The following is a 16,332-nucleotide window of genomic DNA, read 5'->3' as shown; positions in this document are numbered from 1 at the left end:
TATAGACCAGCCATGGTTACTGAAGTCTTCTGTCAGCCACTCTTATGTGCAGCCCATGCCCTGTCTGAGGATAATGGTAATGAGACAGATAAGCTGGTGTTTTTGCATTAAGGAGGCATTTCCTGAGTGACAAGGCTATTTGTGTACTCAGCACATAAATATTGCCTGATGATGTCTGAGTTCACATGGATTCACCATAGAAAACTTGCATAAATTCCAGAGAATTAATTGCATTACCAAGACTTGTTGTGGAACTATTAAAATGATGGCTATGTTTTGAGGAATCATAGTTTGGCCTTATTACTTATACCCTGCAGGGTGTAAATGCATTTTTAGCAATTATCAGTGTTTTACTATTTTGAAATTTTATAATGAAGAGTCTTGTTCTCTCCCACAATATATTTCAAGATTTTATTTTTTCAAGGGACCTGTTATTTAAAGACACAAAATTCAGAACAATTGTTTAAATGTTGCTTATATCCCTAATTTCTTTTTAACTTATCATAATGAGTTGTAAAATTTATATAGCCTGTTTATTTTAGCCTTTTAATAAAACTGTCTTCATTTTTCCCTGACATGCAGGAATAATGAATGTTTGTGAATTAACTAGAAGTCTCATAATTTCTCTGAAAACTTTATGATCCTATCACCCTAACATTATAGGTATGTTAAAAATGTCTTTGTTAAATGAGGCATAGCCCTAGAATATGAAATAAATTTTATTTATGTTTAACACTCAATCTCACAGTGTCTGTAATCTGGATTTATGATTCTCTGGTTTTCATTTATAAATATTCTAGTAAATGGTATTTAATAAGATGGCCATTGAGATTATCATTTGATATCCTGAAAATTTTTAAGTAGCCATTGCCACATAAAGTAGTCTTTTTTTCTTAGATTATTTTATATCACATAGTCAATAAAATCTGTAGTTTCTTTTTTGTAAAAAAAAATGCTAATAGACTCTTGCCTCAATGTGTCTTTTTTACAAATTACAACACAGCACAAACCATTTGAGGAGAATTTTTTTTTTTTTTAAGAGAGGGTGAGAGAGGAGAGAGAATTTTTAATATTTATTTTTCAGTTCTCAGCGGACACAACATCTTTGTTGGTATGTGGTGCTGAGGATGGAACCCGGGTTGCTCGCATACCAGGCGAGCGCGCTACCGCTTGAGCCACATCCCCAGCCCAGGAGAAATTGTTAATGAATTGGAAGGAATGCAGTGTTTCTCGCCAGGTATTCTGCTGGCTACCTCTTTCTGAAACATCCCATGTGCTTATCAAGCATGCAGATTCCAGGCTAAGATACAGTCCTGTGAAAATTCAGGGAGGTGTGGATATTCAGGATCTATTGTAACAAATCAGTTAATTAAGTCCACTCATTTTGAGAATTGTTGATATCTTTCAGTACCTTTCTCCTCTAATCCAATAAGTTTTGACACATAGGTGATAAAAATAGCTACCCTCCCCCCAAAAAAACACATAGTGGTGCTCCTAATTTTTCTTTTCTGACCATAAGCATCAGATATAGACTTAATTACTTATCTTCTTTCTTAATATTTTCATTCCTCCTAGGTAAAGTAGAATACTCAAATCTTTTATTTATTTTTGATGGCAAGTATAATGAAGTATTTAATGAAGGAAAACTGTGGAACCTCTGTTCTGAAAAATGTACATTACATTTTTGTATACAGTGTCAGAGGTTTGTGAATAACTGGAGCCCACCAATTCCCTAAAATAAGAAATACTACTGCAGTAGGAGCACATCATATAAAATAAGCCTGTCATTTAGAGATTTATTTTATTCTTATATGATAATTGCTGGACAGTTAACCAGGAGACTTTGAATGTGTGCATTATTTACACATTATTCTATAATGGTTCAGAAGGAGCTATAAGCAAGTAAAGTTGTAATTATGGAATTTTTAAAAAGAATCCATGAAGTTTTCCCAATGGTTTATAATAGCACTGATGAGTAAACTTGAAGTTACATATATTTTAAGGTTACATTTACTTATTGGGCTGTGCTGATTTCAAAATTTGAAAGTTTTCAGAAGACTAAACTAAAAAAAATTGTATTAAATCAGGGCACATTGTTTTACCTCATAAAACCTTATAATACAGTTTAACCTGAGAATACGTATTTTTTATGCTTCAGACATTAATTTAATATAGGACAAACACACAATTTTAAGTAGAATTTCTGTAAGTTCTACATGCTTAATAAAAGACTCTTGGATAATTGTTTTCTTAAGAAGAAAGACCACACATACTGAAGCCCAGTTATCATTTGTATTTAGCAGGTTCACTATGAGCCAGAAGATCAAAGTTTCTCCTTTTATAATTTCATTTAACCTCTCTCCAAAAGGTAGTTAGCTGCTCCATATGTCAGTACAATTATATTTGAAGAGTGAGGATGACACAGATTATTGTCTGACAAGGGCTAACCTGCTAAACAAAGGCATGTCAGATTTCTCTGATGACTTAGAAAGATAGTGCAAACATGTTTTGTCTGCTATTTAGAGAGTGTATTAGGGAGATATGAAACTGATGAAAGAAAAATATCCTCTCCTGGGAAGTAAAGAAATATTCCCAGGAGAGGAAGAAAAATTTTCCCCAGGTATTAAACTGTCTTTTTAAATATTGTCTTTTTCATTTTCTGAAACTAAATATAGAAGGGGAAATGTGTGTGTGTGTGTGTGTGTGTGTGTTGTGTGTGTGTACAGTACAGGATAACATGGAGTTATTGAGAAATGTGCACTGTTGTTAAGGCATGAAGTTATTACATTTAAAACAATTCAGATAGTTTTCTTGGTAGAAAAACTTGGAGGAAAATCTAAACTAATGAACTTCAAGTCAAACTGTATGGCTCAAAATCAGACATAATATGGGCCAGTGTAAAAAAACAGGGAGTGTGACATTTGTTCAGAACACTGTCGAAGAGGCATGTTTGTGGATTTAGCCGAGGTCAATACCTGAAATTCTGGGAAGAAGTACACATTGTTCCAGAAGCCTTTTTGAATCTGATGACTAAAAATGCTAAGAAAAGTGAACTTTTTTTTTCCATTTGAGATTTTCTTATCTGGAGGATAATATTTTTATCTATATGTCTCTATAAGCATATATAAACATACGTGTGTTTCATGATTGTGTGTGTGTGTGTATGCATATTTAAGTTATTGGAATGTTAACTTGTTGTTACATGAAGAATGATCAACAGGACATTTATAAATTATTTAGTAAAAATTAGTTCCTTTTTGTTAAGTGTCAAGAAATGTGATCACAAAATGTTATAAGAAATTTAGTTCAAAGAGAAATTATAAGGAATTCAATCACAAAGGAAAGTTATTCTTTTGAATCACAGTTAGAATGTTCTGATGCTGTAAACAGAAATATGGACTCCATATGACCAGTATGTCCTTTCCATGTGGAATGACTGGCATAGGATGTGAAATCATAACCAAAGGGGTAAGTGATAAGTTGGATGATTAAACAGGGGCTGGTCCTTGCATGATAATAGAAATATTCCAGTAGACTTTTGTTTTTCTGTAATAGATACACCAGATATGAACTTTGTAGGTTTGTACATTGCAATTCTTTATTTTAAAGACAACTAGTTCAAGACTTGACAGACTCCCCCAAGTGTTGTCCAGCAGCATCTTCTAGAGTGTGTGGAATAGAATATTTTAGCAAATGGCTTATCCACTGGTTTTGTTGCCTACTTCCTGTTTCATTTGAAACACTTCTGTGTCCATCCTTCTTGGAGAACAGTGATCATCCAGGTACTTGTCTGTTTGCTTTTGAGAATTCAGTTTACTTTCAGAACCACCCTTTTTTCAGTTAGCACAGTATGTTTGACTCATCCTTCGTGATGCACTTTACATCCTACGAGTATAAGGTGATTAGGAGATGGCATCTGTTATGGAGAATTTTACCAAACATCAGCAGAGTATTTCCATACCTACCTCTTGAGTCTGGAGAGAAAGACATATGGACAAAAAAAGATGTTCCCATCTTCCTCCTGCAAATATTTTTTTTCATAAAAAAGTGAAAAAAAAATGCTAAGCAGTATCTAAGAAATGAATAGTCTCCAAAAGAGTGAATGTAGGGCAGAGAGTGTGGATTTGATTGAAAGCCAACTGCATCATTGTATTCAAAAGTATTTAATGTACCTATTTATTTCTAATAAACTTCCAGAATTTTCTACACATGAAAAAGCATTTCTTTCATTGTCCTCTCCCACCCTCTATCCACTTTCTTGCATTTTCTCTGTAATATTTCTTTGCCTATCATTTGATCTAACTCAATGTTGACCTCAAGGAGCCTGACACGAGTCATAGCTCCCATTTTCGTGGTGCCTGCAGTGTGCCAAGGGCCTTGCTTGGTGCCTCTCCAGGATCCACACTACCAAGCAGGTGTCTTCACAAGATGTCCAGTGCAGGGAAAGTAGGCTCAGAGGAGATACAGTGGATCCACACTGACAAGCTCCCAAAGCTATGTCCTTTCCACAACCTGTCACCTCTTGTGCCTGGTAAATTACTTGGGGCAGATGATGATTTCCATATATGTGCTCAGTTCACAATTACTAACAGAGCCTGTAAGTCTCCTGTCTATTTTTAATAAATACTTTGAATAAATCATAACCAAAAGAAGCAAAGTAACTGTAACCTGAAGTCAAAAACAAATAAAAGGGATTCTTTCATTTCAGCAGCATTTCCTGGAGGTCAGGAGCATAGCTTTTGAAATCAACAGCTTTTGTTGAGAGTTCAATATTAATTCTATGGTATAGTGTGTTCAAAATTAATTCACTCTATAAAGGTCAATAATATAAAATACATTTATATGTTCTGGTAAAAAATTCATGATGTGCTGTAATGTGATAATGTTTCACAAGTTTGCAGCCCTGATGATGCATGGTTGGAAGATGTTTGGAAGTGATGAAGGAAGATGTCATCATTTCCTTAAAGAAACAGAAACCTAAAAGTCATGCTGAATTTTACTGAGAATGCATACCTAGGTGACATTCTAATAAGTAGTTGTCTCTCTAGTTCTGTCATCTTAGGGAAATATCTAAGAAATGTGCCAAATAATCACATGGTTATGTAATTCTTTTCATTGTCTTCTGTGTAGAAAATTCTGGATTGTGAAATGCAGTCGCTGCCACTGCTGCCGCCGCCGCCTCCTCTTCCTCCTCCTCCTCTTCTTCTTCTTAAATTATTCTGGATGTTAACAATCAGGAACTTAAGTACAGTTATATTTCACCTTTATGGTTAAATTTTTATTCTGGTTTAATTTCCCTTTGATTTGCTTTAATATCTGATGTGTGTCAAAGTTTTATTTCTATTATAAACATTACCAATTAGTTGTTACACAAATGAGGAAAATAAATAGATTTCGTGGATTAAAATGCATACATAAGATAATTTGATGTCAGTATATTATCTAGGAACAACTTTGGAATGAAAAGTATTCTTTTTTTTATGACTAACCTTGTCTTCCCGTGTGCTATATGATATATCCAAGAATGTTTCAAACCAGATTCGAGCTTTGCTACTGCAGTTCAAGTCGACCATATTCTTTAAGCCTCAGTTTCCTCGTATATAAATTGGGAGAATTGATTATTCATTTTTATAAGTAGGAGTGAATGATATAAATCAAGTGCTTAGGAGAATATCTAGTACCTCCTTGTGTCACTGAAGCTCAGTGCCTCTGACATGTCATTGAAATGCCCATAATCACTAACCAAACCTTTATACATTCAGTTTTCTGTTGTCTAAATTCTATTGCTGTTTTCCATTTCAATTATTGGTACCTTCTTCCAGACCTGTATCACAGCCTACCTGGACTATAGTAATTGCACTGTAATGGAGCTACTCAGTCTCCTCATTCCCAGTGTCCCAAAGGTTAAATACAGTGACACCCTTACCTTGTTCCTATTCTAATACTCTCTTTTGCACCTTGAATCAAATATCCCATCTTAACATCCATGGCACTCTACAATATGACCTCCCAGTCTCTCTATTACTGTTCAGCTGCATAAAATTTGTTATTTAATTAACTGAACTTCCTTTTATTCCTACTTATTCTTTCTTACTCTTCACTTCTGCACATGTTGGTCCTTTTGCCCATGATGTCCATTGTTAACTATCCATTTCTTATCAGTGATACTACAGATACATGCAACATTTCTTTTGAATCTTCAGAGCCTTTGGTTTTCCTTTCCTTTTGACATATATTTATCCTTTTCCCTCCTGGTATACTGTAGACCCTTGATAGGGTAGAGATTGAATCTATTTAGCATTGAATTCTTGGGAGCATCCAGTGTAGCATACATGGCAGCGGGTCAATGAATAATTGTTTTATTGAATATCTTCTTCAGCACTTTTATTAGATCTGAAGAATTCTGTAGGTCTAAGATTATAATATTGAGAGTAAAAGCTTTAATGGTGGTTGTTCTGTATTGTAAGCTAGTCTCTAAGGAAGCCTCAGAAACACAGATGCAGTCAGATCTCTGAGGAAATGGGAGGAAACAGCTTTATACTGAAAGAAATTCTAGATTGGGAGTATATATTAAATATATAAAGTAAAATTCAGTGATCTGATTCCTCCAACAGAGCATCTTTTCCTTTCTGGATTCTTAAATTTAAGATTCACTCTTTAAACAGACATTTATTGAATATCTTCTGTCTACCAACAACTGTAATAGGAGCTTCAGGTAGTGACCAAAACTGAGTCCTTATCATTTGTTTGAGACAGACACCATAAACTGATATTCACAATAGTAGGAGGACAGAAAGAGAACTGGAGATAAGAGGTACAGTTTCATTTAGAGTGTTCACGGTAGGTGTTTCTTGGTAATATCATATTTGAATGAATCCTGATTTAAGTGTGGAAGGGGATCCTGGCTGTCTGAACAAGGAACACTCTGGAAAAAATAAATTCAAAGGTCCCAAGGTAAATCCTGGATAATGTAAAGGTTTTTGTTGTTGTTGTTGTTTTTGTTTTGGGTTTTTTTTTTTTTCCAGGGGGGTGGTTGGTACTAGGGATTGAATTTGGGCACTTGACCACTGAGCCACATCCCCAACCCTATTTTGTATTTTTATTTAGAGACAGGGTGTCCTTGAATTTCTTAGAGCCTCACTTTTGCTGAGACTGGCTTTGAACTTGCAGTCCTCTTGTCTCAGCCTCCAGAGCTGCTATAAGGTAAAGTTTTAACAATAATAATAAATTCAGTAAGCTGAGCATATTCATTATTTGGGAATTCTCTGTTTGCCTCTGAAATTGAAAGGTGGGCTAACTGAATCTCAGTTAACCTCCTTAAAATTAATTTGTTATATAGAACAATTAGCAAAAACATTACATCAACCTTTAATAATTAAGCTTTTACATAGCAATATCCTGGTTAATTATCTTTTCTTTGGTTGAGACTTTATTGCATTTTTATAGTCATCTCTGTTCCAAGAATACTTTCACATTTTTCTAAATTAAGTTGAATGAACTGTTCTCTGAAAAGACCAAACATTAGTTAGGACACTATTAGGAAAAAAATAGTAGATGCAAAAAGAAAAACATTCTTTAAAATCCCCTAAAATTGTCAATTGGTCTAGTAGATTTTCCAAGGTGAGCAGTGCATGACTCTTTTGAAATTAATATAGAAAGTGGCTATTGTATTATTTATGAACTCAGTCACTTGGAAATTTTGGCAGTTTTATCCTAGTGTTTAAATTTTTTTCAAAGAAATAAATTTGTAGAAGTTTGTGGGAAATTATCGAATGTTAATTAAAAGCTACATCTGATATTATATCAGCATAAATTATCTTTGATTTCAGTTCATTCTGGAGGAATCTTGATGGAAACAACACTTGAATGGCATTTATTCCAGAGAGAAATATTTTGTACTCTATTAAATTATAAGCAATCTGTACGATTTTTCAGCTATTCTTACATCTCCTACTTTTAATGATTTCTCCAAAATAATAAGTTAGAGATACATGATATTTCATTTGCTTTGTTATACGTATTACTTTACATATAAGATGAAATTAGTTACCTTAACATTAATATTTCTAACACTTGCTTTTAAAAATTACAATACTGGCAATAAACTTCAGAGTTTGAGTTGGCTTTAATATATATTAGTTCAGTAGCCTTCTAGGAATCATGTAGTTCCATTGGGACAATCAAAGAAAAGAAAGGCTTTTAAATATTGAGAAAACAGAAGTGCATAAATAAGTTATAGTGATGGAAATTATATATATCTATCTATATATATATTTCACTTGAAAAACATAAGTACATAATGCAATAATTCTAATATTTTCAATTATACAATGCACCAAAATGTTTTCTCTTTTATGTTTTATCCTCAATAATCTTACTCTGTGAAATGCTAGAACATGAGTCACTGCCAAGCATGCCTAAGAAAGATGGTTTTGAAGGTGGTTTTGGAGTTTTGTCTTCTTAGTGCAAACTGATAATATGATTTATTGCCTGGGTAGAGTTGACTTTCCCCCATAGAAGACGCAGCTAGAGTAAAACTTCACTCATTAATTTCACTCAAGAGCTTTGCTCACTTTGTTTCTTTTCTCGCTTGAACCTTTAATTTCTCCTTCACATTGACTCTTTTTTCCTCTCCCCTTAATCACTATCCTCATTTGACTTCTAACCTCTTTCTATTACCCTGGCACATAAGATTCTTAAACAGAACAATTGCATTTTTTTTTTTTACTGCATCAAGTCTCATTCCTTCTTTAACTTATTATAATCTCCTTCTCAAATATTCCAATGGTTTTTATGGGATCTCAGCAAATATGATACACAAGCTTTTATTCTTACCCATTTATTTTCTGAACCGCATTCAGTTGCCTCATATTAATAATCTCTCCTCACCCTGAAATAAAAATTAGCATTACTTTCTCTCATTTGCTTCACTCTCTCTGGGTTTCCTTTTTTACTTGTTTCTTTTTCTTTTTTAAAATTAATATTTTTTCCTTCAGCAATCCCATTTAGGGTTCCACTTTTGCCATTCCTGTTTCTTATTTCTAAAATTTTCATACTCTTCCATGCTGAGTTAGTTTACAACTACGCCTTTTCAAATGCTAGGTGTCTGAATGGCTTCCCATTCCTATCTAGATTTTCCTTCTGACCTCCAAAGTATCATTGGTCTATTCCCAAGCAAAGTCAGGGAGACACTTCAATTGCCTTTCTAACCATTCATATCTAAACAGCTACTAAGTTTTTTGACTTTAGATCCTGAAAATCTCTTGATGTGAGATGTCTTTCATCCTTTATTTCACCTTTCATCTTATCTACTATCCCTTGGAATTTTGTAGCAGCTTTTCTGTTACATATATCCACTAAAAAATTTTAAGACAGGGAAATATTTACTAATACTTAATTGGAACAGGTCTCCGTTCCTTGGCAGTGTATACTACATCATTGTATGGCTGTGCTCATAATTTTTTCTTTTATCATTTTACTTTTCAATTTTATTTTTGTTTTTCAAGACAGAGTCTCCATATGTTTTCCAGAGTGGTCTTGAGCTCATGAGTTCAAGTGATCCTCCTACATCAGCTTCTTGAGTACTTGGGACTATAGGTATGCACCCTTATGTCTGGCTTGCCATTTTGCATTTATAAGCTTACAAAAGTCTGATATTGGTTGACTGGGGAAGAGCCAAGGTTGTGAAATCAGATCTCTTTGAGTTCAATACTAAATTCTATGTGAATAGCCTATGTTTGGTAGTCTATCTAAGCCTTTTTTTCTTTCTAAATATATGAGAAAAAAGCATTTACTTTACAATATTGTTGTATTAAATGAGTGGGTTTTAGTATGTCTGGTATAAAACAGGTACTCAAAAATGTTATATTATTATGTAATGAATAATAATTATGTGGTTTTCAGTTTTTCATACTATTGAAAATATGTGTCTTTGTGTAAACCATTTCCCACAGAAGAATGTACATTTTCACCTTCACTTTATCATTTAAGATATAGCTCAAGTATTTCCTCTTCTCTGAAGTTTTCTCTAAGCACACTCCATTCCAGCTGCTTTCTCCAGTCATACATAGTAGTTGAAATGAGAGCTTTCGCAGTATTTGAGCATCCTTCTCTTATTCACAGTTACACTGAGTACTAATGGTTGACTTACTCTTGTTGCCTTTAGGAGGATGTGCAATCCTTGGCGGAAAAGTTCTGTTGCATGAATCTCTAACCCATTAGCATTGCTCAGTGCCTTCTGGACTGAATAGATTCTTGATACATAGGAAAAAAATGACTGCTTGATGAGATAATTTAATGACAGTTTGGAATATATGTACACGTAAAGTATGTTTCAATAGGAGTATCTTTCCCACATTGTTTTGCCATTAGAAGTATTGTAATACTTATTAATTTTTATTATGAAACTGCTTATGATATAGTATCATAAACTTATTACAAACAAAATATAATTCCCAGGTGAGTTTTTTTAGTAAAACCTGCAGAGTTTGTTAGCAATATCACTTATTTTATAAATGTGAAAAGATAAGTAGAATGGTTAGAAATTATTCAGATTTCAAAATTGTTTACATTCTTGGCTTTTACTTAAATGTGAACAGAGAAAAGCTGATAGCAAACCAAATTACCTTGTTAGATTTAAGATCATTCCCATTTTATGTAACATGGTTACTTTACCACATGCCACTTTACCATATAATCAGAACTTTAAGTAATATTAGAAAATAGTAATAATGATAAGATAGTGATGGAAACTATTTAATCAGTTCTTACTTTCATTTTGGATATTTTAAGTAGTTTTAAAATAAGAAAAAGGATAAATGGAAAGCAAGCAGCCTATTCAGGTTTAATAATTTGTCAAGAGAAAATTTCATGTTATGAATAAACTGTTATTGATTGGTCATATTTAAATTCTAAAAAATCCAAAGAATTAGAAGACTTTAAAGAGTTAGTTTATTTAATTCTAATATAAAGCTCTTTAAATGCAAATTGAGAAACAGGAAGATAGGCTTTTAACAAAATGGAAAAGAAACACTTTAGAGAACGAAATTTGCTTTCAGTGTCTTTATTTGTCCTTAAAGTCAGTGACTGTATCCATTAAATAGGTCCATACGTGCTCTTTCCTTGACCTTAATTGACCTCTTATCAGCAAGTGTTCAGTATGTTCAAGATGCAAAGGTAATCTACTTCTGCTGAGATTATTGCATTTTTCATTAGCTCTTTATAGCTATAAAACCTGGAAAGGATTATAGACTTTTCATCTTTGAGACTAACCACAAATGAGTGAATTTCCTTCTGTAACCTTTAAACCCCCTTCAAGAACTCTGAGCTCATGCAGTTGTGAATGGACTTGAAAGCCTAATTATTACCTCTGCATCCATCTTGTTTTACTCTTTGTACACAGAAGGAATAGGAAGAACATAGTGACACCCCCAATCATTATATTTGAGCTGAATAAATTGCATAGTTCTGCATATATAGGGACTCATTTTAAGTTATTTAATTGGATTTATATTCACTTGCTTTTTTTTTACTGACTGTGCAATGTGTTTTCTGAAAAGGGGGTTTTGAGGAAACCTACCTTTCTACCTAGATAATGTACCAAAAACTGTCTCACAAGGGACTTGTCTACTCATGGCACCAACTTATCACAGCAAGGCATTTGCTTATGATTAGTTTTCAGGAAGAGTCAATAGTTTTGAATAGCTATGGTGAAAACCAAAGGAAACCCATCAATTTTGAAGAGAGAGTCCTTAAAGCCATTCTTATACACAGGAAAAGGTGACTCCCTTTATGGACTCTGTAATTTCTGATTTTCCACAGAAGTATTTTCTTCCATGTTGCCTTTTTGTGAGAACTTTAAGTATTTTGTCAAAATATGAGAATCTCTACAACATTTTACAAGGAAAGTAGAGTTGCCAACCTAGCATCTTGGTAAAGACCTCAGATTGCAGATTCAGGAATTTTCACTAAATTCAACAATTATTTTTTGACTCTGTGCTATGCCAGATGCTCATCTGAAAACTGGTGATAAAACAGGTAAGAAAAGAGCGCCCAAATCCTTGCTTTTCAGGAACTTAACATTTAAGAGATGAGGCAGATAATAGACAATATAAATAAACCATATGGTATTTCAGTTGGAGAAGTGCTGTAGAGAAAATAAGCAGCCCTGAGGTTAGGGAAAGATGCCATGTTGGGTCGGGTGGGACCCAGGATGGGAGGTGGAGATTTGTTTCCATCTCAATAGAGTGTCATGGAATTCTCATAAGGTTAGGAGGTTTCTATAGAGATGTGAAGGTTTTAGGCTAGTGTGCCATGTGGATTTCTGGGGAAAAAAATCCTGCTGCTGTCATTCACTGAGTGTGAGAACGTGAATGAAGATTTATATTATCTAAACCTTGGTTTTCTTCCCTGTAATGTGGGGACAATTATAGTAACTCCAAGGAGTATTGAAAATTATGTTAAAATATATATATATTATATATATTGTATTACATATACATAATAAACACTGGATAAATGTCAGTGTATTCTTATTTGGGATTCTAGAGTTTATTTCAGATCATTTATTCAAAAACGCCATCCTTGATTGGTGTCCTGTAGGAACATCAGCTCTTTCCAGTGATGTAAATACATGCTCAGTACTCAAACATTAGATCAGAGGATTTGCCCAAACTCTTTTTATTCTATTTTTTTAAATTTTTTATTTTTTTTATTGGTTGTTCACAACATTACAAAGCTCTTGACATATCATATTTCATACATTAGATTGAAGTGGGTTATGAACTCCCAATTTTACCCCAAATGCAGATTGCAGAATCACGTCGGTTACACATCCACAATTTTACATAATGCCCTATTAGTAATTGTTGTATTCTGCTACCTTTCCTATCCCCTACTATCCCCCCTTCCCTCCCCTCCCATCTTCTCTCTCTACCCCATCTACTGTATTTCATTACTCTCCTTGTTTATTTTCCCATTCCCCTCACAACCTCTTATATGTAATTTTGTATAGCAATGAGGGTCTCCCTTCATTTCCATGCAATTTCCCTTTTCTCTCCCTTTCCCTCCCATCTCATGACTCTGTTAAATGTTAGTCTTTTCTTCCTGCTCTTCCTCCTTGCTCTGTTCATAGTTGTTCTCATTATATCAAAGAAGACATTTGGTATTTGTTTTTTAGGGATTGACTAGCTTCACTAAGCATAATCTGCTCTAGTGCCATCCATTTCCCTGCAAATTCTATGATTTTGTCATTTTTTATTGCTGCATAGTACTCCATTGTGTATAGATGCCACATTTTTTTTATCCATTCATCTTTTGAAGGGCATCTGGGTTGGTTCCACAGTCTAGCTGTTGTGAATTGTGCTGCTGTGAACATCGATATGGCAGCATCCCTGTAGCATGCTCTTTTAAGGTCTTCAGGGAATAGTCCGAGAAGGGCAATAGCAGGGTCAAATGGTGGTTCCATTCCCAGCTTTCCCAGGAATCTCCAAACTGCTTTCCAAATTGGCTGCACCAATTTGCAGTCCCACCAGCAATTTACAAGAGTACCCTTTTCTCCACATCCTCGCCAGCACTTGTTGTTGTTTGACTTCATAGTGGCTGCCAATCTTACTGGAGTGAGATGGTATCTTAGGGTGGTTTTGATTTGCATTTCTCTGACTGCTAGAGATGGTGAGCATTTTTTCATGTACTTGTTGATTGATTGTATGTCCTCCTCTGAGAAGTGTCTGTTCAGGTCCTTGGCCCATTTGTTGATTGGGTTATTTGTTATCTTATTGTCTAATTTTTTGAGTTCTTTGTATACTCTGGATATTAGGGCTCTAGTGGCAGTATCGTAGCCAATGAGGTTTATCCGAGGCGCGATTATTGCTAATTGAAAACTTTTCCCAATACCCCGCCGTGACGACTTGCAATATTCTATTTTTTAATGTGTCATTTTACCAATTATATACATGAACCGAGTACTTTTTAACCACCTAATCTGTATTTATTCCTGTTTTCCAAACCTCGGAAGAAATTATGTTAAACTCTTTCCAGCATTTTTCTTAACATTTGCTTAATATATTTAAGTAGTATCTTCCATTGCTGCTGCTTGAATTTTCAGTGTTAAACATTATCTCTTGATTTCTCACCACAAGAAATGAGAATTTGTCTCCTTTTTTGCCATCATTTCTGTGAACTTTTCAATATTCCCATTTTACCATTTGTACATTTTGTTGGATCAGTATTGAGCTGTCATGTTTTTGTGACTATAAAGAACCATTCACAGATGCACTGTGTAGCTTTTTTTCCCCCAAGGCCGTTGATCCCTTTTTTAAATGATTCATTTCTTTGGTTGACTACTTTATCCCTAAATTCTCTATCAAAAGTTTGTATTTCTCTCCATTATGGGTGTCCCCCTCAGTGGCTTCTTGTAGGAGATGTTTTGTTGGAATATTCCATTTGGCCATAGTCTGAGTTGACTACTCTGCAGCTCAGCCTCAGAGCCATACTCCATAATTTTCATTTCCCGGAGACCATCTTTGCCTTCTATCTCCACTTGGATTCTGTCTTTGATATTTTATTTCTTCTTCTTCCTTTATTTGTCCTCTTTGTTTCAATAGAATACAGATCCCTGAGCTTCTTGAGAAAAGGTGCATGAGACATGTATCTGGGCACTATTCACAAATGAATTGTCTATTTTACTACAATTAATAGTTACCTGGATATAGTATGGAAGTAATTTCCCCTCAGAATTTCAAGGCTATTTCATTTCTATTCTTTAACTTGTAATGTTGCACTTCAAATGTCCAGTGCCATTATTATTTTTAATTAACCATTTCACTTAATTAAAAAAATATATAAAAATAACCACAGATTTGCCAGTGTTTTTGTTATATCGCCAAGGTTTTTTGGGGAATATGAGTGCTGACTGAATTTCTTGCTATAGTCTCATATGAAGCACACTCATGTTTGTTCTATAATTGATAAGTTTTCTTTTCTTAGAAGTGGAGATTTTTTTTCCCATTCACTCTTGCATCATTGGCATGTGTATTTCCATTTCGACACCTTTTTAAGTTCATATTATTACTACCCGAGTGCCCACAGTATTATATAGTTTTGGTAGCACCTCCAACAATTATAGCTATTTTTAGTACTATTTGTTTATATTTCATTTTGCAGAACCTTAGATGAGAATTCATGTGAGTGCAGCTTATTAGGATGAGCTCCTAGAAGAAAACTGACAGAAAAGAGGAAGTGGGCATAGCAAGGAAAGGAGGACAAACAACAGTGTCGACTATCAAGTGTAGTCCCACTAGGAAAGTTTAGAGACATGCAGAGCACACCTTTGTGTTTTTCTGTCATTAGCTTGGAAGCCAGATTGCTTGCACTTTTGTGGTCTTTGGTTCTTGCAGAAGGATGCTTCCCAGGAGGGCATAACTTCCCAGTCTATCAGAGGGCTGAGGTGAGGTGGGATCTAGTAGCTTGCAGCAACTCTCCTGTGAAAAACCATGAGAACTGATGGACAGAAAGCACATTAGGAACTGATGTTCACAGTAATAGTCAAGGAATATTAAGAACATGGGTAGACCACCGATAATCTGCTACATCATTTTATAAAAATTAGCTATGATAGGATACATAGCTGCAATGAACCCAGTAGAGCTAACAATGATGATAATCATTAAGCCTGTTAAAAGCAAGATTGCTTTCATCTGAGGCACTCATAGTCTTTTCAATTATGGAGCAAGAAAACAAAAAGATGATCACAAGTTTTGTATCATTATTGAAATTGTCTAACAGGTAAGCTAAGTAATTATGGTGCTGTATACTATTTTTATTTATCCAGGAAGTGGATCCTTGTTTTAACATCTAAAGTGATTACTGGATAATTAAGCATTTTGATATTATACATCATTTTCATTACTACTATCTTAATTCTTTCAACAAATACTTTCGGAGGATTGAATCTGTGCTAGGTCCTACTTTTGGTGCTGAAGTTAAATCTTTGAACAAAATAGACACGTTCTCTAGTATTATTGAATATACCTTCTGGTGAGGAAAGACAATGTATACCTAATAACCTCTTTGAGTAATGACCACTAATGAGTAAACAGTAAGTACTATGAAGAAAATGGAATGGAGTGATATTAGAGTTCTAGAGTTACTTCTACTCAAAGACCTCTCTGAAAAGTTAATATTTAAGCTGAGGCACAGATGTTAGAAAGCCAAGCAAGGGGAATCTGGGAAAACTTACTCCAAGAAGAGGGAACTCAGGTGCAAAGGGCAGCATGAGGCTGATGTGTGATAGAAGATTCGAAAGTAGTAGGCTATGTGTTTGAAGTGTTGGAA

At 34.4% G+C, this 16,332-nt stretch overlaps 1 protein-coding gene and 1 pseudogene across 3 annotated transcripts in view; both read left to right on the top strand.

Moving 5' to 3' along the window:
- Positions 1-16,332, top strand: part of Nkain2 (sodium/potassium transporting ATPase interacting 2) — a 954,384-nt gene that overhangs the window by 59,699 nt on the left and 878,353 nt on the right. The window lies entirely within an intron of this gene.
- LOC120889397 (U4 spliceosomal RNA) lies at positions 13,810-13,930 on the top strand (annotated as a pseudogene).

Source organism: Ictidomys tridecemlineatus, chromosome 8 (genome assembly GCF_052094955.1).
Source record: "Ictidomys tridecemlineatus isolate mIctTri1 chromosome 8, mIctTri1.hap1, whole genome shotgun sequence".
In the NCBI taxonomy this organism is placed as follows: domain Eukaryota; kingdom Metazoa; phylum Chordata; class Mammalia; order Rodentia; family Sciuridae; genus Ictidomys; species Ictidomys tridecemlineatus.
Note: the sequence above shows the minus strand (reverse complement) of the source record. Positions and strands in the feature narration are given on the sequence as shown.